At 37.3% G+C, this 23,611-nt stretch overlaps 1 protein-coding gene across 1 annotated transcript in view; it reads right to left on the bottom strand.

Annotated features, from left to right (window-relative positions):
* Window positions 1–2,732: 2,732 nt before the first annotated feature.
* Window positions 2,733–23,611, bottom strand: part of LOC131039421 (F-box protein At3g54460) — a 65,192-nt gene continuing 44,313 nt past the window's right edge. The window contains exon 9 of the mRNA XM_057972180.2: window positions 2,733–3,259. The gene's annotated coding sequence lies outside the window, so the exon portion shown is untranslated. The remainder of the gene's footprint in view (window positions 3,260–23,611) is intronic.

Below are 23,611 nucleotides of genomic sequence, written 5' to 3'. Positions count from 1 at the left end.
TGGGAATCTCACTAATAGATAGCTGCTTTTGTTCATGACACGGGGAATATTATACTTTCTAAAATGTTTAATTAATAGCATTGTTCAATGTCACCCTAACATCCTCACATCCTTTAACATAGTGAGCCAAACAACCCCCAAGGAAACAAATTCACTAATTCTCTTATCCTCAACAAAACTTACATACCAAATATTTGTGACACATATGGTATCAATATGCTCCTAAGTTAAAGTACCAAGTTGTTGACTCAAAAGCATCCATTTTCAGCATCCTCAATAACATTTCAATACCATGAGCTCCTTTGAAATCATAACACTTCAACTTGGATCTCTATGATGAAGAGCATCTTTTGAAGATTCGCCTTATGAACTAGTTGTTCAATTGTGTATGCCACTACTTTTGATCCATGCACTAAATGCACTCTCTATAATATTACTTGTTGCTTCTAACTGTTCTTCATTTCCTTTTGTAAAAGAAGTGTTGAAAACTTCTCGAAATCAAACTATTGAGTCTTTGCAAATCAAACACATGTGCCACAAGAGAAATCATTAACCATGATAATGAGAGGAACACTATCATCCACGTACTTAACTCTTAGCATCTTACTACAATATTAATCAGTTTCACAAAAGAGACCCCGCAGTAGTTTGTTCTCCCAAATCTCATTCATGGCCTCAATGTACCTAATACTTGCTCCACCTAGCTGAAATGATTTGCAAGTCGTGCCAAAAAAGGTGGTCAACGTGTATAAATTTCATATACCTTCCAAGCAAAAAAATTCTCATCTAACTGATTTTGGCTAAAAGATCTCTTCTAAAGCATGAAAGATAGAGAAGAGATTAAAAGCTAGAGCTTACAAAACTCACTCAGAAATTGGATTCTACATTCTAAACTAAATAGAAAACTGCCCTTTGAAGCAACCATTCTAACTCGAAACTTTTCAAGATCTTATCACTTGGCTTTATTACACTTCCTACAGAAAAGTGATATGCCTGAGTACTCACTTATTAGTTGCCCAAGTTGAAATTCCAAAAGGTTGCACTGCATGTTGATCTTGAGAGTTGTGAATCAATCAAGCAATTTATTTGCATTAAATTGTTTTGCCAAAGCATGTTTATAATAATTGATAGTGCTCTTATATCATCCTCTTGTTCTGTTCTATCAACAAATCGAATTAGTTTGTGCCACAAAATTTAGACATGATTTTTAGCCTTTTAAAAGCCTGCCTTCCCTACTTATTCATCACTCCTCACATAGGCAGCTACAAAAGTTCTACCTAATATATTTTCATAGTAGTAAAGGTAAGAGATTATGTAGTCTCTTTGATGAAACATCTGCATAGGAAAACTTACAAAGCTACTTCTAACTCACATGTCCTAGAAATAAAAACAATCAAAGATCCAGGAGCAAAAGAAAAGATCATAAGATGCACGAGTAAGCACCAAATGCTAATTAGTGAGGATCAACCAATATGTTCTCTTCTCAATCCATAGCATTCTATAGGAAGAGGGAAGGAATCCACTGGTCTTCGGAACAGAGGACTGAGTTGTAAATATTTTGTTAGATAGGTCATTAGATTTAGAGCCTACATAAAAGGGCTTGCTCTCAATCAAGATGTGTCTCTCGTCAAGAACTGCATAACACAAAATATGATCTTTCCAATTCAGTTTATATGTTACACCATAAACAGATGGGTAACAATTTCATTCATCTGCCTTGGTAATTATATCACTCACCTAAGAACAAGATCAAAACCATGCTCTTTCCTTTGGTGAGAATCGTGAGATAAGCATGACTTCTGAGGAGGTATTACATGCTCCAACAGCTTTGTTAATGGAGAAAGAAGAGAGAGATGAAATGCTCAAAGAAGTGGGCTAACACCCTAGTAACAAATGCTTAGAGGTGCTTGTGTGCACCTTGGTTATACAACATACACTACTCATGAAAGGCATGTTGAGATGGCTAAAACCATATAGGTCAAAGCCCACTTAAATTCAAATTCTCAGGTCAAAAACACCTTGGTCATACAATATATACCAACAAATTAATCATGAATTATAAACAGTGCCATATAAAGTTGCAACAGTCCAGTAGATGCTTGAAACAATCTTTCTGACAATTTTCATTAGAATTTACCTTTCAAATGCCCCTTAAATTTGGCATCAACAAGCAACATTGAAATCATCAATCTACAGTCCTATTTTAGTCAAGCTATAAACAAAAACTAGGTGCCATTGGCCTTGTACAAAATTAATCGTACAGTTTGCACAAATAAATGAAACTACTAACTTGCAAAAATTGGAACATTGAATGAGACAACTAAGGGAAAGAAGCTAGAGATGAAATGCGCAAAGTAGTGGGCTAACAGCCAAGTAACAAATGCTTAGAGGCTCTTGTGGGCACCTTGGTTGTACAATATATGTTACCTCATAAGAGTGACTTATGAGGTATTACATGCTCCAACAGCTTTGTTAATTGGGAAAGAAGCTAGAGATGGAATGCCCAAAGTAGTGGGCCAACACCCTAGTAACAAATGCTTAGAGGTGCTTCTGTGCACCTTGATTACACAATATATACTACTCATGAGAGGCAATGTTGAGATGGCTAAAGCCTAAAACCATATTAAGTAAAAGCCCAAATAAATTCAAATTCTCAGGTCAAAAACGCCTATGCCATCAAATTAATAATGAATTATAAACAGTGCCATATAAAGCTGCAACAGTCCAGTAAATACTTGAAACAATTTTTTTGTCAATTTTAATTAGAATTTGCCTTTCAAATGCCCCTGGAATTTGGTATCAACAAGCTCCATTGAAATCATCAATCTAGAGTACTATTTTAGTCAAGCTCTAAACAAAAAATAGGTGCCATTGGCCTTGTACAAAATTAATCATGGAGTTGCACAAATAAAAGCAACTCCTAACTTGCAAAAATTGGAACATTTAATGAGCCAACTAAATCAGCTTCAAATACCCAGTAACATGCAATGAAATAATTATACTTACACAATGCCCCTTCATTTGTTTTTGGTCAATGCAGGGAGTTAAAATGCACCCATCAATTCGTACCTTAAACATAAAGGTTTGACTCTGAAAGTTTAAAGCACTAACCATCATGATAGCGCTTCCTCCTATTTGCAAACATGCCGAAGTTCTCCTTTGGCAACCATTCTCAGTAGCACAAATATGCCATTCCAATAGTAAATTTTTCTGGACTACTGTCAAATGAATCATTTAGGAAAAAATGTTACAGTGCTTGCTGCAAAACAAAGTACAAACAGTGTAAGGAAGTAGATACACTAAGCAGTAAATACCATAATAAGGAAACTACTTTTTAGAACAATGATGTTTCTTCCACCAATTCTCTGCATGCATAATCTTTAATCCATAAGGTTCAAGAGTATCACCCAACTAATACAAACCTTTGGATTATGAATTTTTTAAAAGAAGACCATTGCATCAGACTAGTACTTATGTAGCATGAATTTCAACATTCTTAAGTAACTTATTTGACGTTCTAAGAAATTCATTCCTTACTCATCACAGCTGAAATGCCAAGATCCACTGAACGAGTGCAGTATTTGATATTTTTGTTATTTGACTCGTTAAAGGCACCATATATCCTCAGAATCAGTTGAAAACTAACTACAAAGCTACAGCTTCATTCATGTGACTATTGTAAATGTTCATACTTAGGTATTATTATTGCAGTATTAATAATTCTGGACCTTGGTTACTGTCATACAGTTTAACGCAGAACAGAATCATATCTTCATATTGCATCAATATCTCAACGATGTGATAATCCTCATTAATAACTAATATATACCAGAAAAATAGAAACACAGAAGTCCAAGATCTGCATATCCTACAATCAACCAGGAAATCGAAACACTAGGTAAACAAGCCAAAAAAATACAATAAAATTATGGCATCAAAAGGAAAGCAAACTATTGATATATACAAGTCGCTATTATCTTGTCTTCAAAACTTCATTACATGTGCTATTTAAAACTATATATGTGGCTTAAATATTTCCCTCCTAAAAAATAGAATCTAAACTACCGAGGGTCTTTCAAAGCTACATAAGGTCAAAATATGAACTTGAAATTGAAACTAATAATATCATTCTGTTTTCCTTTACTTGAAAAAAAAACTTCAGAAAATTAGGCCAATTCCATTATGGAACATGAATAGTGATCAGTACAGCACCTAGAATGGTGTTGTGAAGCCTCACAAGATTCAACTTATGGTAATCTTTAACAAGCAATAGGATGAATGATCGACCAGTTTGCTATCTGCATAGTCAGAATACCTTTGAAATAATTCCTACTTGCACAAGAATTACTCAAGTATAACTGCAGTTTAAACCCTCATGGAACTTGGGCATATAAGGCTGATACTTGCAACCTATCATCCCCTACAAAAATGCTATATTTATCATAATGCAGTTAAAGACAGAAATATGCAAGGGAAAGAAAAGATAAGTTGGCTGCCACAGCACAAAGATCGGATACAACTGCCACTTCAAACTTCTTTGCCTCATTCAGTTCTTTCAACGTAGGAAAAACTAGATTTTTGTCCTTATTTGAGTTACAACAGTAACTAAAGCTAATTGAATCATGGTTTTGTGTATTTTCACCTGATAATCCAAAACATTTGCCCATTCATTTAGCATATAAATAGATATCAAACGTAACTACACCATACATGTTAGTTGCTTCAGAGTATTTGCAAACTATACTCACTCCAAGCGGTGCTGTTCTATAATTGCCCTGGATATCCAAATGGACAATCCACTAACATAACTCTTAAGCAGGATATCAAGAGCCACTCCCAGCAATTAATACTTTTCAATGATACGCGTTCAAAGGAATCATGCAAACACTCGATAATTTACCCTGCACGATCATGATAACTGGGAAATACTCCATCATTCAAGCTGAACACCTTTTATTGCTCTAAAACAATTGCTTACAAGTCACAAAGTACATAGCTCAATATCAAAGTTCTCTCCCACTCTCAGATCCTTTCTGATTTCCTGCTAAACTCACACATTTAATTATGAGACAGATCAAGATCCCCACTTGGCTGTCTACAAAAAACTTATCATTTATGAAAATGGATGTATTTCTTTGGCCTTCACTATTCCCAAATTTGTAACTGAAATCTTAACAAATCAAAATTATTTAATTTAATCTAGACAATGCCAAATGGGATGATAAATGATGCATTACAGATCAACCTACTCATTTTAGGAGGTATTTGGTCCCACAAAACCTAAGTTATGTAGAGCACCAAGACATAGGCATTTGACTATAGTCTGAAGGTTCCTCCTCTCCTTACTTCGAACTTGAACCTACTTGATGATAACATACAACTGTCACCTTTTTCATCTTTTATAGCTAAACCAATGATAATGAATGTGTGCCTATTGTTGGAAAACTGTAACTGGTTATTTCTTCTCATTAAGATGGCATCTCTCATCCACATGTAAGGACTGAGAAACATAACATAAGAAATTTCAAGTGAAGCTGCATTATACTCATCCTCATCAACAAACTTGGCTGAAATTGCAAACTTAATTCCGGGCTTCCTAGTGACTTGTTTATATGCAACATTATACAATCAACCCCATGGATGTAGATGAGAGTGCATATATGGCTGCAGTCAAAGACTATAGCATGCATTAATGCCTTGCTACTAAAATAATTTGTGAACCAGAACTATATAATGCATTTATCTTGTGTTTCCCTAGGTTCTTGATGTTGAAAAGCTTCCTACTCTCCACTTAAAGATTGGATTCCTCCAACCTCCACTATAGCATGCTATTGTGGCATCCACATCAGGTGTACTACTGAATTCTTTGGCTTTAAATTGATGAAACTTTTTTAGTGCTATTTAAGCCTCAATCCAGGGTACCACTTTCAAAATTTATCATCCAAATTCCCATCCTTTACCCTTTTTAATCTTTAGTAGCTTCTGGGCAATTTAAATGGAAAGCACCTTATTGCCTACCTCTTCAATCATTTTTACATCAAAAAGTTGCAATTACCTTCAAATATGGCAAAGTAAGGCTTGAATATAGATCAACACCCCTAATTCATCAGGAGCAATATTAAAGAAAATGACTTGCTTTAGAAAGGCAAAGTCGTGAACAGTGTCTTTCCTCTTTATAGTAGCAATGCCACTTCATGACTTGCTCTTCTTTGAAGTCTATCATTCAATTGCTTCCATTTTGTCACCTTTGAATTAGTGTTTAAATGGAAATCATCAAGATACTTCACCTACCATATAAAGGCAAGGCCAGACATCTGCACACAAAGAAAATAATCTTTTCCTTCTTGCTTCATGTATACTTAAGTAGATCTCAAAATGTTTGAGCCAATTATTGAGCTTTTCAGCATTACATTAAATGATTAAACACAATATGCGTGTATGTCTACCTTAGCTTCCATCTTGAATGGTGGCTTCGATGATACCACCCAAAGCCTGTGTTTTCAAAGCTCCTAAAGGCATTGTCCGTTCCCTCCATGTAATGCACCTTCAACTTGACACTTTTGCCTAGGGATGCCACCCATTTCTTATTAAAATTAGAAAGAGATCTCCAAACCTACCCATTTTCAAAGATCCTATGGGCATCCTCCCTTCCCTCCTTGTAATGCACATTCACCTTGAGATTTTTACAAACGGCTGCCACCAATTTCTCAATAAAATTAGAGCGATCTGCAACACAACTCCTCTCCCATCTCAAGAATCAAGCTCAATTGGAAGCACACTAAAATATGCCATGGCTGAAAGAAAACCATTCTCCTATTGTTTCCTCCTAAAATGTGACCCATAATTTCTCTAATGTATGGTAAGAGATGTACAAACCATGCACTTATATTACTGTTTTACTTGAATCTTTAAAATAATAGCTAATTAGGTTTGAAATGTTGTTTGGAACTGAATAATAAAGAATTGAATGTGAAAATTTATGCAATTTAAAACAAGATTTTCATCTTGGACAACCTGGGGATGGGACCAACGAGTTGATGACTGCCATTGTTCATCTACCTGGGTTTGTTACAAGCATTGTTATTGCTTGTAACAAATAAGTACAAAGATAGCAATAGAAATTTTAGTTGCCTTCTTACAATGTGATGTATCCATCTTTGCACTAATATCATAATAAAAATAACATACTGATGTGGTCAAGAAGTGGCAGGCCTTGAGCACCAACAAATAGTTAGAAGATAATTAGAGGAAAATGTGCATAGCAAGTAGATAGTTAGAGTATCCAGAAAATCTTAATTTTGTCTTCGGACATGTAGTTTCACGGTTAAAACACTTCGTTGATGAGGTGGCCACCAAGGTTCAAATCCCTGTTGGGCAATTGAGCTCACATGCCTTGTGCTTTCGCTGGGCCATTGAGCTCACGGGTTTGATCAAGTGAAGTGTGGGGATGAGGTCCCCCATTTGTGGCCTCACCGGATCATCGCTCCAGGTCAAAAGCATTTCACCTGGAGTCAAAGGGTGTGTCGTGCCAGCATCACCAGTCACATTAAAAAGTTTACCAGGCATAGTTTTGAAAAAAAAAAAGAGTTATCCGGAAAATCAAGTCTTATAAATAAGATGATTTTCCCTTAGTAACATTATGAGATATAAGGATATGTCAGAATCCAAGGTAAATGATGTCTTCATCTCAAACAAAGATAAGAAGTAACATGTTCATTTCATCATACTTCTCTTATACCAAGTGAGAAGACCACCTTCATGGAAGAAGGATTGGACTAAGATAATCAAGCTTATGTAGAGAGGACATAAATGATCATTATACCTCGGTAAGTATAGAATCAACATCAGCAGAACCATATCGATGAGTATGCAAGACAGAAGATGATTGATGATTACATAAAGATTATTATAGCGAGATAATGTAGACGATTCACCTTCAATCACATACATCTGATTACTATTAAGACAACTATCATTGCATCTTGGATCTAATGGAAGATATACTATCGATATACAATCAGCAGTAGATCGATCATCCCAAGTTAAGTATTATTGCTGTGATATGAGAGAACTTGATCTAGAATCATGCAATCCTCATCATGGAATAACAGCCAGTAATGGGAAGGCAACATAAGGACAGCAAATCATATATGAAGAAATTCAATATGGTGCAATGTCCAGCGGACCTGTTAACTGCTATAAAGATGTTGATGACCCAGCAAAGTTAATAATCATCTATTGTTAGTAAGGGAGTGATTAGTCATAAATACCGATCGCCACTCATTAAGATTAGTTAAACAGCGACTATCTTATTGCCAACAATGAGCATACAATGGGAAGGTGCAATATAGATTATTTACCAAAGGCTACGATTTGTTATAACTAATGATTACTCTCCAATGGGATGTAATTAAGGAAAAGAGGCATGTCTTATGAACGGGTGTGTCTATTTGAAGAGAGATATCTCTAAGGAGGATGAAGGTATAAAAGAGAGATTGAAACATTAATTCAAAGATCATCATTGGAACCTTTTATTTCTTATTTATCCATTCTTGGATCTGCTCGATTGAGCATCTGCCATTTGGCACATTAACCAGTTGCATATATACGTAAGATCAGAGACAGCACCCTTGTTGCAAGGATTAAGGAATTATATCAGACATGGCAGCTTATTAAAGAATTGCGCAGGCATATCAACATATCAGACACTGCAAGTATTGCTATAAGCAATAAGTGGAAATCGATTACATGAATTGAAAGATTGTATTAGAGACAGCAATTCAATCGCTATAAATGATTCTAAAACAATATTATAGCATATCTCCCATTGTCAAATCAGTGAAAGCTATAAAGATCATCTGGCATACTCAAATCAGTTATATCAGATACAGCAGAGATCCTCTTAGTGCACTAAGTGCAAATATATATGATCAATTCATCTAGCATATATCTAATTGCCTGATCAGAGATAGTAGTGATATCGATATAGTCATATAATAAGAACAACTATCCTACAAAGTAATCTAGGATATGTATTCTTCTTGAAATAATATTATCATATATTGTAATTCATAGTGATATTCGAGACTTGAAGAAAAGAAGTCTCTTGCAATTGTTCTTTGCAATAAATGTCCCTATTTCATAAGTTACAAAATAAGGGGACATTACATACTATCAAATCTGCAACATCACTTTTCAGCTGGAATTCCTCCTACTCTAATTGCTTCAACACTCAGATTTGTCTCCTCTAATATAACTTGCCCTCTCCATGTCTTAATAGGTGCTGGAGGTCCCTAAAAGATCTCCTTGCCCAAAAATGAAGAGACGTAGTCCAACTGCATTTTTCATCTTCTCACACATTGAGTCAGGACAAAACTGCCCCATTGATTAGACCAGCGGTTTTGAAACTGCCCCTTACGAAACCAGCATTTTTGAAACCACCCCCTGGTGATGTAGAAAAATCTAGTGTCAAATGCTGCTAATGATAAGTTCACAGAGCCAAAAATAGAAGACTCAGTTCCAGATTTGGCACAGCACTCAAAGAACCATTTTTAGAAGAATTTATCCAGTTTATGGAGCGCCATTTTTCAGCTATTTACAAGAGTGTAAATTAAAAGATTTTAGTCAGTTTTTGATCAATGAGTTAAAAGACAATTTTTTGGTTTTTAGGCTTTTATATTTATAAGTGCGTCACTCTTTTTAGGAATAGATAGTCACTATTTTCAAGTGCAGAATATTTTTTAGTTTAGGATTTTTTGGATGTTTTATTACTGTCTTTGATGCTGTCCTTTTTTAATTTTTAACTACTATTTTAAAAGGCTTGACCTTCAGTTTAGTACAGCGCCCAGCATGAATGATAATTGTATTTTTGGGGAAGTAAATTCTTCAAAACAGTCAGGCCTATACAGTCATTTGTATCAGACAATTCATAATTAATTCATTGTGATTAATTTTCAGCTGGACATTAAGCTACAGGTCTAGTATATGTGTTTCTTCAAAACAGTCCTATACAGTCTTTTGTATCAGACTGCTGGACATTAAGCAACAGATCTAGTATATGTGTTTTGTGAGTGTATTGAATGGTAATATTTTATACCGTGAGTGGATTTTTTGAATAATTTCTGACAAATGAAACCGGTGGTTTCACACTGCTGATTACTCTAGGGGTTATTTTGAAGCTTAAAAACTCCAGAAGTGAACCTTTATGTTGATGTTTTATCTCCCTACATGCTTTTAGATCGTCTCTCCCTCATGAGCACCTCTCCTAGTCTCTCTAGACTTCTCTTACAACTCTACATCCGCAAGTATGATGAAACATTTTCATCATTCACCAAATCTTCCAACAAGGGCAGCAGCTGTTCTTCATGTTCTTCACCCAACGTGCATGGCTCATACAAATATGCACAAACTCACAGTTCACAACAGAACACATCCTTGTCTATGGGGGTAGATAAAGTCTAGAAACATCATTTCCAAAGCCTTCCAAATCTTGGTGATTTTACCTTCTAGGCTGACCTTTGTTGCTTGTTCTTGTACTGCTTCTTGAGACCTCTCTAATCGGTCTCACCTTGAGCTGGACATTTAATCTGCTGAATGAATTTCATCACTTTTGTCATTTTGAACTTTGTCCTCCTTGCCAGTCCAGCTCTTCCAAACCAAGTTCAACTGGATTAGTAGGTTAAAAACACAAAAAGACCTTAAAACTTAAAAGGTAACTAGTTTGTTGATGCATGAATTACCCTATTGTATGAGGGTGCACAAGATAAGGCAAGAAAAAATTCCACGTCCTTGGGCACTGTTGACGTGTATTTTGTACACGATCATACACAAAATAAAATACCCAAAGGCATCTTATCCTCTCTTGAATAAAGTCTCTAACTACTGAAGATTCGCATGAAGGATCAGTTAGGATGACTCCAATGTTCTTTTGGTAGGGTCTCTACGTGTGGATAAGCTCTTCGTGGTGTGATGTGATTTGCTGGAATCACAAGGGGACTTACATCTGATGATTGAACTTCCGATCTGCTTTGCTGGAACACAGGCTCTTACTGGCTTAGATTTGAAAAAATGGAAAAAGGATGAGGGCGAAGAGAAGATCTAATCCTAATACTAAGAATGTAGGAGCAATGATTTGATTTTTGATGAAACTCTAACTAGGTCTTGTTTTGACATCAATGGACCATCTCCACAAGGCTAGTGCGATCTTCTAAGGGAAGCTTTATGATGTTCAAATCATCACCGCAGGCATAGACACCATCAAGTTGATGCATATCAATGAAGAAGCGACAAATTGAAATTGAGCTTAAGCTGAATGATTCCAGTTGACTACACAAGGCAAGTCTGCAATCAACAAACTGCTAGTAGTATGGATATACGAATTCCACCATTAATCAATCGCATTTCCTCCATTCATCTAATCATCTACCATCTAGGATTGAAGACTCAACAAGAAACCATGCAAATTGCAAGAAACGACACACTTCACCATTACTTCAATGAAAATGGAGTTTGTTTACAATCAATGGCAACAATTTCTTGCCTTGTCCTCACTCTAATTACTATTCTATCAACTTCTAACTACTTTCTATCTTCTAACTCTCTAGCTATTGCTAATTAGCCTTTACAAATGAAATGCCAGGGCTTATATAGTGCCCACAATACAATTCGATGGCTTAGATCAATTCGAGATCAATGGCCAAGATTCAACAATGAAAACCCTAATTAGGGTTTGTTACAACCATTACATAACATTTAATGCTTGACCAATGATAAAATTGGATTGCTTGGACACATGTCCCCTCTAGAAAAATCGACCAATGGATAGCCGGGGTAGGTACATCGGAGTTTGTGCCACCTTCCATGAGTTAAGTACATTGAATCTGGACATGCTGAGGTGGACCTCACTGATTGGAGACGTGATGACTAGGATGCCACCTCGTCTGACACTTGGTTGATACTCAATTTGGTAGCGTTGAGAAGTTATCTTTGATTAACTCTTCTAAAATTATTTGCTTCTTCAACGAGCCCTTGTCCTAACTCCATGTGTCCTTGATGTGCAGGATGATGATGTACCTCGCCTTGGAACACTAGATTGGAAGAGGTCGCCCCTGTCCTGGCTTGATCGTCCCGGCGAAGACCGTCCTTGATCCGGCTTGATTTTCCTTGATGAGATCTTCGTTTGATGCCTACACAACATTTCAAAATTAGTAACATGATTTTGCAATGAATAGCATAGATTAAATTAATTTTAGGAAACCTCATGATAAGTCCTTGAATTATCATTTCCTAAAAAAGATTGAGCTACTGGAATTCAAAATTTCAAAATTCAAAATTTGAGGCTATGACGATCAACATTCAAAATCAAAACAATAAATCAATATCGCCATACCTCACTTGAGAGCTAACTCTAGAATGCAAAACAAGGAATTTGCCTAGGCAAAATTAATGTTTGAAGCCTTTGACTTGATCTTGAAGGATAATGAACGTCCTCTTTATTAATTCGCTACCCTTGGGGATATCTTTGATGTGTTCTTCAATGTCCTTGGCAAGTTCGCCTAACTTGAAACTCGAACTCCTTTGATAATGCTTGCACCTTCCTATTGAAATTCACTCCTCCTCTTGAATGATAATTTCGCACTTCCTTTGTATACTTCAAATCGCATATGAAAGAGGATGCTTGAATAATGATTTAAAAATGAAATAAACACCTCCTTTTATAAGCGCTCACCTCTCACAATTACCTCTAGGCCGACTTTGATAAAATGAGGCAATTAAAACGATTTTAAATAAATAATAATGGCCGACCTTGACAAAATAAACCCCAGCGCTCAACTTGATTTTATAATTAATTAACTTTATGCCTTTATAATTATTTTTTTTTTTAATTTTTAATAGGCAAAATTAATTAATAAATGTTATGCGTTATTTTTTAAATGCCACTTAATTAAATTTTCAAAACCTATCGAATTTAGCATTTAAAATAAATTCAATTGTTTGTTTTGGAGCCAAAATGGGAAGATGAAAAAAAATACAAACCTCATCGCCCTGGTCCCTGACTGAGGGGCAAGAGCGATCCATCATCTTGGTCTTGATTCTTGCAATTTTAACGTTCAAAGTCCTCATCTCCACGTTGAATTTGCCACTTTCGTTGGGTCCTTCGAGCTTGAGTGTCTTGCTTATGTGAACAAATGCCTTTTATGACCATTATCGCCCTGGTCCCTTGGAGAGGGACATGAGCGATCCTAGTGTTTTCTCCTTGACCTTTGTAACTTCGAACTTCAATCTTCATTGTAAAGGATAAACAATGCTATTCTTTCATTCCACGCTTGTCCTACTTGACTTCCACAAGGCGTATGGATGTTTGAAGGATCATCGCCCTGGTCCCTTGGAGAGGGACAGGAGCGAACTTGAAGCCCTAGTCAAAATGCGTCATCTTTCAACCTTGGTTCCTCGTTCATTGCCTCTTAAATAATGTCCTTGATCTTGTGTGTCCTTGCATTGTCATGATTTTGAAGGAACATGAGTGTTTTAATAAAAATCGCTTTGGTCCTTGTCCAAAGGACAGGAGCGATATAGCCTCTTTGGCTCAATTGATAATCTCTCGACGTTTGAAACCTTTGTATATCATCCCCTTAAGACACCTTAGACCCTTTACCACCTCGCATGATCTTTTCTTAACGTGATTTTTTTTGAGAGATTTTACCACTATGATAAATATCGCTCTGGTCCCTTGGAGAGGGACAGAAGCGAACTTGAATGTCTTGGACTTGTCCTTGCTTCCATTAATTTGCCACCGTTTTCATCATGTAAAATAAAGTCTTTTTGATCCCCTTGGACACTTGAAATGTGATCAACTTTCAAAATCTAGGCCTTTATGGAAATTTCGCTCTGGTCCCTGCCTGAGGGACAGGAGCGAACTTAGGTATTTAAGTGCAAATCCTTCATTTTGGCGGTCCTTGTAACTTTGTGCTTGATTGAGATGCATCGAAACGCCTTTGCCACCCTTCACCTTGACTTGAAGTGGTCCTGAACTTAAGTGGAAGGCAAGATAATCAAAATTTCGCCCTGGTCCCTTGGTGAGGGACAGGAGCGAATTTGCACTTTCAAGCTCAACTACACTTTGCCATCTTCAAAAATTATCTTCAATGGTCTTGTTGCGCCCCATCTTATTCATCTTTGGCTTGGAAATCATTGTAACTTGACAAGAAATTTGTCAAAAGTAAAAATCGCTCTGGTCCCTGACTGAGGGACAGGAGCGAACTTGGGCATTTGGGTCCCTTGTTGACGTTTTATAATCTTCAATTTATCTTCAACGGGTTCAATTCACCTCCTTTCTTGCCTTCGAACATAAAACTTGCTTGATCTTTGCCCAGTGCATACCCTATGAAGAATTTCGCTCTGGTCCCTAGGAGAGGGACGGGAGCTACAATAGACTTCACCCTGGTCCCTGACTGAGGGACAGGAGCGATTTTTGCATTTTGGTTCATTTTTCTTCACGACGGCACTTCAAGTTATATTCATTTGGTAAAATGCATCTCTTTGGACTTCTTCAAATCATCAAGTCGTTAAAATCCTGCGAGGACAAAGCAATGTCAGACTTTAAGCTCCGGTCCTTCACTGAGGGACAGGAGCGAAATTTGCTCTCTAGGCCAAATCGTTACAATTTTCATCAAAAAAAGTCTTGGCTAAGGAAGATATCATCTTACTTAATGCTATGAATAAAAGTTAATGTCCAAAAAAGGTCTAAAATTGTGCATATAAAGAAAATCGCTCTGGTCCTTCAGTGAGGGATAGGAGCGAATTTGACCTTCTTAGGCAAAAACTTCATCATTTCATTGTTTTTGATCAAGTCTGGATGCTCTATCATGCTCATTTCGTCCTTCACCATGCCTTTGATGTCTCAATTCGTCCAAACAAGGTCAGGAATGACTCCACTAAGCTTTTTCGCTCTGGACCCTTGGTGAGGGACATGAGCGATTCGCCTTGGACCCTTGGAGAGGGACAGGAGCGCTTTTCGCTCTGGACCCTTGGAGAAGGACAGGAGCGAAATTTGACTTTTCGAACTCTCTATCAGGACAATTTTAATGGAATATAACATTTAAGTATAAGAAAGATTCTTCTTTCTTATACTTTAAGTTATATTCCATATATACTTTCAGGATGTTTGAGAGTGGTTTCAGACCTCTGGGAGTTATATTGCAAAATCTAGTTTTTTGAGGTTTTTCAGTTTCCAGACTTAGTCAAATTTCAGGATCAGGACATTCCAGACTTAGCCAAATTTCAGGATCAGGACATTCCAGACTTAGCCAAATTTCAGGATCAGGACATCAAACCTAGCCCAAATTTCAGGACATTCCAGACTTAGCCAAATTTCAGGATCAAGACATCACTCAAGCCGGACTTGCTATCCCATTGATCTCCCCGACAGCACTCAAAATGCAAAGGCTAACTAACAAAACCCTAAAAGACCTAAAAAGACAAACCCTAAAAAGCAAAAAAAAGCAAGGGTCCCCATTTGCAATGGGGCGATGTGTGAAAACGTCACAACAGGCACCTGCTTCTATAGCCCCTAATAAGCTCTAACAAATATTTTGTTTGTCACCTTTGTTTGTCCATCAGTTTATGAATGGAAAGCTATACTCCAATATAAGAGCCCAAAGTGCACCCAAACATTTGTAAAGAACAATTCTGCTTCCTCTTCTAGTGTTGGACTTCTTGCATGAAAAAAATCTTGTTACATTTATTGACAACTACAAAAAGATAATCTCGTCCATGTTTACTTACTCATAAACTGCCTACAAAACCTTTGGCAAAACTTTCTCATGGCCTTCTGTCCATAGGATGAGCCATATTCATCCACTTTCTCCTTGATGGCAACCTCTAGTAAATCTAGCTACTTACTGCATTTTAGGTCCACATACATACCTTTGTAAATGAGCAAATCTTACCAACTCCAAGATGACACACAACTTTAAAGGTATAATCTTCTCATCAATAAAAGTATTTGTTCATTTGGTGTACACAATTTGCCCAACTTATAGTGCAGCACATCGTTGAGGTAGAAATTTTCTTCACTCTCAGCAACTTTTCAGTTTGCAATTGCTTGAATGTCCCCCAAAATCAGAATCGCGAACATATTCATTGTCATATACCTTTTTGGTAATTGAACTTAGATAGGTGGCCTAGATAGCTTATCTGCCACCATGTTTGTGCCCCACTTTTTGTATACAATAACAAAATGGAAATGTTGCAAAAATTCCATCCAGGTGTAGTGTTTTTGCTTATAAAATCATTTTGTGCTTGCGAATATTTTAAAGGTTGGCTGTTATTATCCACAACAAATAACATCTCCATTTCTTGACTGCCAAAGCTAGTTTATGTAATTGGTTATCATAAATCAGATATCCTCTAACTGCTTAAGTGGGTGGTAACAAACTAGTTTAACTCCTAACAAACAGCACCCATAGCATCACCTGCAGTGGTCTCTACTTTGAAATGTTTACAAAGAGTAACCACTAGCAATAAACAATGGTTGATTCTCAAAAGCATCATCAAGCTCTTTGCTCCAATGGAAGCTCTTACCCTTGGCTGCAACCACATGTAAACTTGAATCAGTAAGCTGTTTCCGGATTTGATTATTATTTTTGTATTTTTTCAACTTTGTTTTATAATATTTTCCTTTCCTTCTTTTTCTTTAAGTTTTTGTATCCTTTCCTCCTCATTGTTTGTGCTTCCTCCCAAAACCTCCCCCCTTGAATTACCCCTTAAGTGAGCCTTGGTCTGCAATTTATTTTTTACATCTCTTGACACTCTCTCTCATCCTGATGATGGATCACAGTGTGATCCCAAACATTTTATTTGTAGATGCAAAAAAGATACACACAATCAAATCCAGAAACAGCTTACTGATTCAGTTATGGATTGTGGAAATTTGATCAAATTAACATGTAAAGTTGTTGCCAGGGCTTAGAAATATAGAATGAATTTCCTCGTGTATTGAACTACTTACAAAGCTCCTCGTTTCTATGGCACTCCTTGATGTAAGCCAATTAGTGATGGCCTCCACCTTGACTTGGACTACTCTTAACTCACCTCCTCCAACCACATAACCCAATAGTTTTGTTTCTTCAAGTTGACACATCTTGAGTTGGCCTAATGGTGGAGAACTTGTACTCTTCAAAGAGAGGTTACAAATTCAAATCCTACAAGAGATAGGGTGTGTACCCTTGTTTGTAGCACAATTAGGTGCCTTCTACAAGGAGTACAAGGCAATCCCATATTACTATAAGCCATTGGTAAACCCAAAAACAAATCGCACGATATCATGAACCATAAAAGCATCCATCAAAATTTCCATTTGAAGACTTGCAAAATTTGCTTTGAGTATATTAGATGTTCTTCCCACATGGCACTAAAAACTAAAATATCATCTAAATACACTATGACACATATCTAAGAATTCTCTTAACACATTATCCATCAATCTCATAAAAGTTGTTGGAACATTGCATACACAAAATTGAAGAACCAATCATTCATATAGACCTTGCATGGTTTTGTAAGTGGTTTATGCATCCTCATTCATTCAAACTTGACAATGTCCTGATTTGAGATCCAACTTTAGAAACTACTTGGCATTTGTAACAAGACCAACAGGTCATCGAGCTGTGGGAGAGGATAATGGCTCTTTATGTTGATCTCATTTAATTATCGATAATCAATACACATCATCCAAGAGCCAAACTTCTTTCATACCACAACAATGATGAACTGTGTGAGCTAAATGGTTAAGTACAAAGTCATATGACCCCTTGATCAAACAGCTCCAAAAATTGTTTCTTGACCTCATTGCTCTCCAACTAAACTACCAATACAAAAAAAACAATATGAGGTAACAATAATTAAATAAGCAATTGCCTTTCATGCTCTACCTCCCTTCTAGGTGCCAATCCCTTAGGCGCTTCAAAAACTTCCTAAAATGATGCTAGCATAATATCCAACTATTTCTTATGCGCGTTGTTATTTATAATTGTGCAAACATCTAGCGATCATGTTTATCTTTCAAAAGATGTAAACAAAACTACTCAAATTCTTCAGTTAATTTAGGAGCTTGGTTGCCACATACCATGGTAACTTTTGCCTTGGTATGGTATGCCTTTATGATGTTGTTCAACTTATTCTAGACCCATGTATATTTGTTATCCCCTCTAATAGAATAGCATCTGTAATATATATATAAGAAATTCCAAGAACTATATCAAATCTATCAAAATTAATACCACACTAAAATTTACCCTTATTTGTCACTTGAATCTCCACAACTTAATTCACCCAACCCAAAGGATATGGGTGAAGATAATCATATGTTTTAAACCCAAGTTTCTTTATAATATCAGCCAAAATAAGATGGCATTGAGAGTCAAGATCAACAAGGGCGTTCACTTTTATTTTCATACACTTTGTGGCGTTCTCCTTTTGTTCCTTTTCCGCATCTTTGGCTTTCATGTTTATGAATCATAGCCTTTCATTTACATCTAAACAATCCTCAATCTCTTCTTCGTCCCTAAGGGTTACATGGACTTCTTCAAGTCATCTTTGGGCGTATGTAATGTCCCCACTATAGAATAGAATTTAATAAATAATAAAAAAATTAAAATACAAAAGAAGAAAAACAAAATTTAAAACAAAATATAAAAAAATATAATTTAATTGAGTTAATGAATGGGTCAAAAGACATGAAATGAAAAGTTGAACTCCCTCAAACATGAGATATAAAAGGGAGAAGAGAACCTCATTTGAGGGGGGTAATGCGTAAGGGAATTAGAAGTGCAGATCTGATTTAAATAAGTGCAGATCTGATTTAAATAAGTGCAGATCTGATAAGACAACAATGAGGAGGCATGACCCTTTAAATGGATGTCTCTTTTCCAAGAGATGTGTCTCCTCAATAAAATAGGATAGCATAAAAGGCTATGGAATGAAGGGAGGAACAAGGAAGGAAAAATAGGAATTGACGAAGGTTAATGGAAGAAGAAAGGAATGGGCAGTAAATAAGGAAGTGACTTTTAAGGACACAAATGATGAAATGTTGTGACCCTTTTGATAAGGTGGTAATTGTGAAAGCTTGTGACCCTTGCCAAGGTGAGGCATCATGAAGGGGTGTGACTTCTCCCTCACGATGGAAGATATAAAGGGAAGGTCTCATTTGAGGAGGAAGAAAACACTCAAGCACAATCACACAAAAGAAGACATTCAGCAGATTGAAGGAGAAATAATTCTGATAAAGGAAATAAAGGAATTTCAGATCAAACCTCTAGTCCTCCAACAGCAAATACATCAAAGGAATTAATCTTCAGATCAGGATTAAAACAGCAGTCTGATATTATTTTCAGATCTGCCCTTCTCAGCACTCTATACTCTCACAACCGCTACTGGTATATATAAATTTATATACATGTTGCTTATGCATAATAGATAATGCTTTTAAGTGTATGATTATATGATAGAATATAAAATATGCCTGATTGACTGAAATCCTTTTTGTTCCAAGAGCCTAGGATGTAAGCAAAAAGGGTATACAAGGCTAAGTAAGTAGGTTGTTCTAGAGTTGACTGTAATGGCTCCTAGGATCAAAGGGCACTTATGTAGAGAGCCAAGTAACCCACTTACGATCCCTGCCCAACTCCACAAGATGGCAAGTGTCTTTAGGGAGATGAGACATTGGTGGCAAAGCAAGTACAAGCCGCCAAGCAACTGTGGTAGACATCCACTCTTGAGCTTGGTGTAGAAATGGCTTCGGGAGGACCCATCATGTCTCTTCCTCCAAAGTTCCAAACCCTTACATTGTAGTCTATGAATATGATGTGGTATGCCTAACTGCAATGTGTAATGTCCCCACTTCAAAGTATAATTTAATAATAAAATTAATATACAAAAGAATAAAAATTAAAATTAAAATTAAATTTAAATATAATTAAAATTTGACGAGAGTTAATGAATGATCAAAAGGGATGATAAATAATAAAGACTTGTAAGCATCCAAGCTTGTTGACATGTAGCTAGTTCGGATCCCTAGCGAGGGCCGACCTAGTCTTGGAATTGCTAATTGGCCTTTCGGCCTTAGCAATTCTCCATAAAATGCGCAGCTTATATGTTTGATATAAAGGTACTGGTCTGGCCCTAAATAAGTAACTTGTAATTAAATAGGACTGAACCCTATTCTTGACGTCAAATCAGTAAGGCCGACTTGAGGTCTTTTAGGTAGCCTTACCTTATATATATTCAATTGTCTTGAAGTCTTTCAAACACAATGAATACATGTAATTCGTAGTAAGCGAACTTGTGCTTGGGGGTGACGGTAAGAGCTTATCGTCTATGGTTGGGAAGGCAACAATATGATGTTTGCCTGCGGTGAACGAGCACAGCCCGAAAGTCAACATGGTATCAGAGCTACGGCTTTCCTAAATTGTAGATTTAGTCGGATGCGGCCTGAGCGAGTTGCAGTCGCAGTGTGACAATCTCAATGTTCGCTTGGCAATCACCGTATAGTCAAGGGTAGTCGTTGTGATCGCAAAAAGCATTTGCATCGAGGTGGTGAAGTCGCAGCCTCCGTATTCGTGTTATTCGTGTTTGCCTGATCGCTAATGATGGTGGACTGTATTCGAAGACAATCGCAGAGGCTAAGTTCGTGTGCGGGTGTATCGCAGTTATGTCCGTTGTGACAGCGAAAAGTGTGCGAGCATGAGTAGTTCGAGTGATTTCCCATGGCTTCTCAAGATTTGCGGCTTTGAGCTTCGTGCGCTTCCGCATCTCATAGAGCTGACGCTCTCGGAGGAACCTCACTTTGAGAATTTGCTTGCTCTCTCTGCTAGGGAAAATACGAGGTTCCCCTCCCATTATTGGAGAGATGTAGATCGATGGAGTGGTCCATGACCGCCCTCCCAATGCCCAGTCTACTAACTGCATTGTCTCTGCTGCTACGCTAACAGTCCGTGGTTGCAGGGGAGTGATCAGTCCATCGTAGTCGCACCACGATCACAGTGATTCGAGGTAGTATTCGTAAGCATTCGTGGAAGTAATCACCATGTCTGTAGAATCATGTGTACTTAAAGGCGTTAATCACAGGGTTGTTCGTGGCACTTGCGTGATCAACATGACTCGCATGATCCGTATTGTATTCGCATATGCATCTGTAGCGTGTTTACAGTGTGAGCCATGGATGGTTATTGTCGCACAACAAGGAGGTGCCCATGGACATGTTTATAATCTGCACCATGATCACCATGGGAATATTCACATTTTTTATCACCCAGCTGATCATTTAATCGCGACAAGGTGGAAGCTTGAAGTAGTGATGGAGTTATCGTGTTTGCCAGGAGTCGTGGAGGCATCAAGGTCGCAGTGGTGATCATAGCAGGCGTATTCACACATGGAGGCCGCATCTACCGTAAGGTGATATCAATAATCACAGTGCATCGAGGGGCGTATAGAGACTCATCTCGATACACGGAGATCGCAGAAGGTGGTGATCGCAAGTTACTCCCGGCGATCTCATTGATCGTAGGGTGTATCCGTGTATGATCATAGGGGTATGTCCGCAGTATTTGCCTTGTCATAGTCATTCAGAATTGGAAGGATGGTCGTTGCCACAGTGCTCGCCAAGAGCCCTAATCGGTGTTTGTATGTGTAAGAACCCCGAAAGGAGTTCATTGTATTCGCACTTGAATGGGTCGCAATATAAGAAACTAGCAATCGCAGAATATGATCACAATGCATGGTCAACATTCTTGATCGTTTGTCGATTCAGTGAAAGCGTTTGGTGGCTTGGCATGTTGACGCCACCAAGATGGAGATAGACAATGAGCAATGGCGAGGGCCGAAGGCCACGCAGCCATCTTCGCTAGATACTTCAGTATGCCTGGAAGCTCCGATACTGAGCCAAAACGTTGGTAGAAGACCAACCTAGAAAGAGATAAGTATTCATATGGTTGAATAAATTTTGTTATCATTAAATCATGTATGATTTCAGTATTGACATTTCAGCTTCACATCATGAGGTAATTCTCAGGGTCAAGGGGTGTAGGCTATTCAGAAAGTTCACCGTCATGCACATTATTTGACCATCAACAACTTCGGTTGTTATGCCAACATTCTGAGCATCGTCTCTAAGCTAAAGGTAGATGGCAAGAGCCAAAGACCACTCAGCCACCAGAGATTCATGAAACAACTTAAGGACGTGGGTAAAAGAGATAAGTTTATATATGCTTATATCATGTTCATGCTATTATTAATCATGTTTGATTCTAATATTGATGTCAATAAGTCTTAAACTATTATGCTTCAGACGGAGCTTGGAATAGGTATGAGAGCCTATACAAGCTTTCAGCTCATTTCCTTACTTAAAGAGATGACTGACGATATGTCATTATGCTATGGTTCCCTTCGTAGAAAGTAAAAGTAAAGGAAAAGGAAATTTAGCATTCTTCTGATTTATGAAAATCCTATGATTGTTTTCCCTAATAGGATTCTTATATTATGTATCTCATATCAAGGATTAAGAGGGAGTCCTACATTCCCTACATTCCTCAGTAAATACTAGATGGAAGAATTCACAATATTCGATAAGCTTAGGTTTTCTTTTGGTTTTTTTTAGGTCTAACGCATTTCCTTCTAAGATTAGAAGTATGATAAAGATCAAACTAAATCAATTAATGTTTTGAAAAGATTTAGAATGATGGATTGCAAACCTATGTCTACTCCTATGGGAACTAACTTGAAAAGTTGAGTATGTGCGGCTAACTCTGATTTTGCAGATCCACTTGAGTACAAATAGTTGATTGGATCCTTGATGTATCTAGTTAACACTAGACCTAACACCTGTTATGCAGTGAGTGCTCTCAGCCAATGTCCATTCTTCGCTTGTGTGCAAGAATGGAAGGTTCCATTCTATGCTTGTGTGCTAGATGGAAAATTGAAATTATGTAAAGACCCACTTGTGTATCACACTTTCTATGCTTGTGTGCTAGAACCATCCTATGCTTGTGTGCTAGGTGGAAGATGTAATTCTATGCTTGTGTGCTAGATGGAACTCTAAAGGTTCTGATTATGTATTCTTTTTCTTCCCTAGTTAAGAGGGAGTGTTGTTTGTAACTAGGCTAAGGAAAAGGGGGATTCGGATTGCCTAAGGCAACATCCGAATCCCTAAAGGGCTAGGCCCTTTTGCCAAAGGGTAACGTGCAGTGTTGGACCCTTCACGCCAAAGAAGATAGTGTGTTCCTAAATAGGACCAGTCCTATAATGAACATGCCACACTCAAATCAAATTGGCGCCAAAATATATATTTCAATAAGCCGACTTAAAAGGGTATATGCACCATATAAATAAAGGCTATTTGGCAAGTTTAAACACAATCATTCATTCGTGCTCTTAGCGAAATTCATCTGCCTCTTGGTGTGCGAAAATAATTAGTGAACTTGGCAAATTCATCCAAGGAAGATATAGCGAATTGTGGTGCTGCTTATTGCTGTTAGATGGTGCATTAAAGTGCAGACCTGAGAGACTCATACTTGCAGACCTGAAGCAAACTTGAAAGTGCAGATTCAGTTGTAATGAA

The sequence above is a fragment of the Cryptomeria japonica genome, chromosome 10 (assembly GCF_030272615.1).
Source record: "Cryptomeria japonica chromosome 10, Sugi_1.0, whole genome shotgun sequence".
In the NCBI taxonomy this organism is placed as follows: domain Eukaryota; kingdom Viridiplantae; phylum Streptophyta; class Pinopsida; order Cupressales; family Cupressaceae; genus Cryptomeria; species Cryptomeria japonica.
Note: the sequence above shows the minus strand (reverse complement) of the source record. Positions and strands in the feature narration are given on the sequence as shown.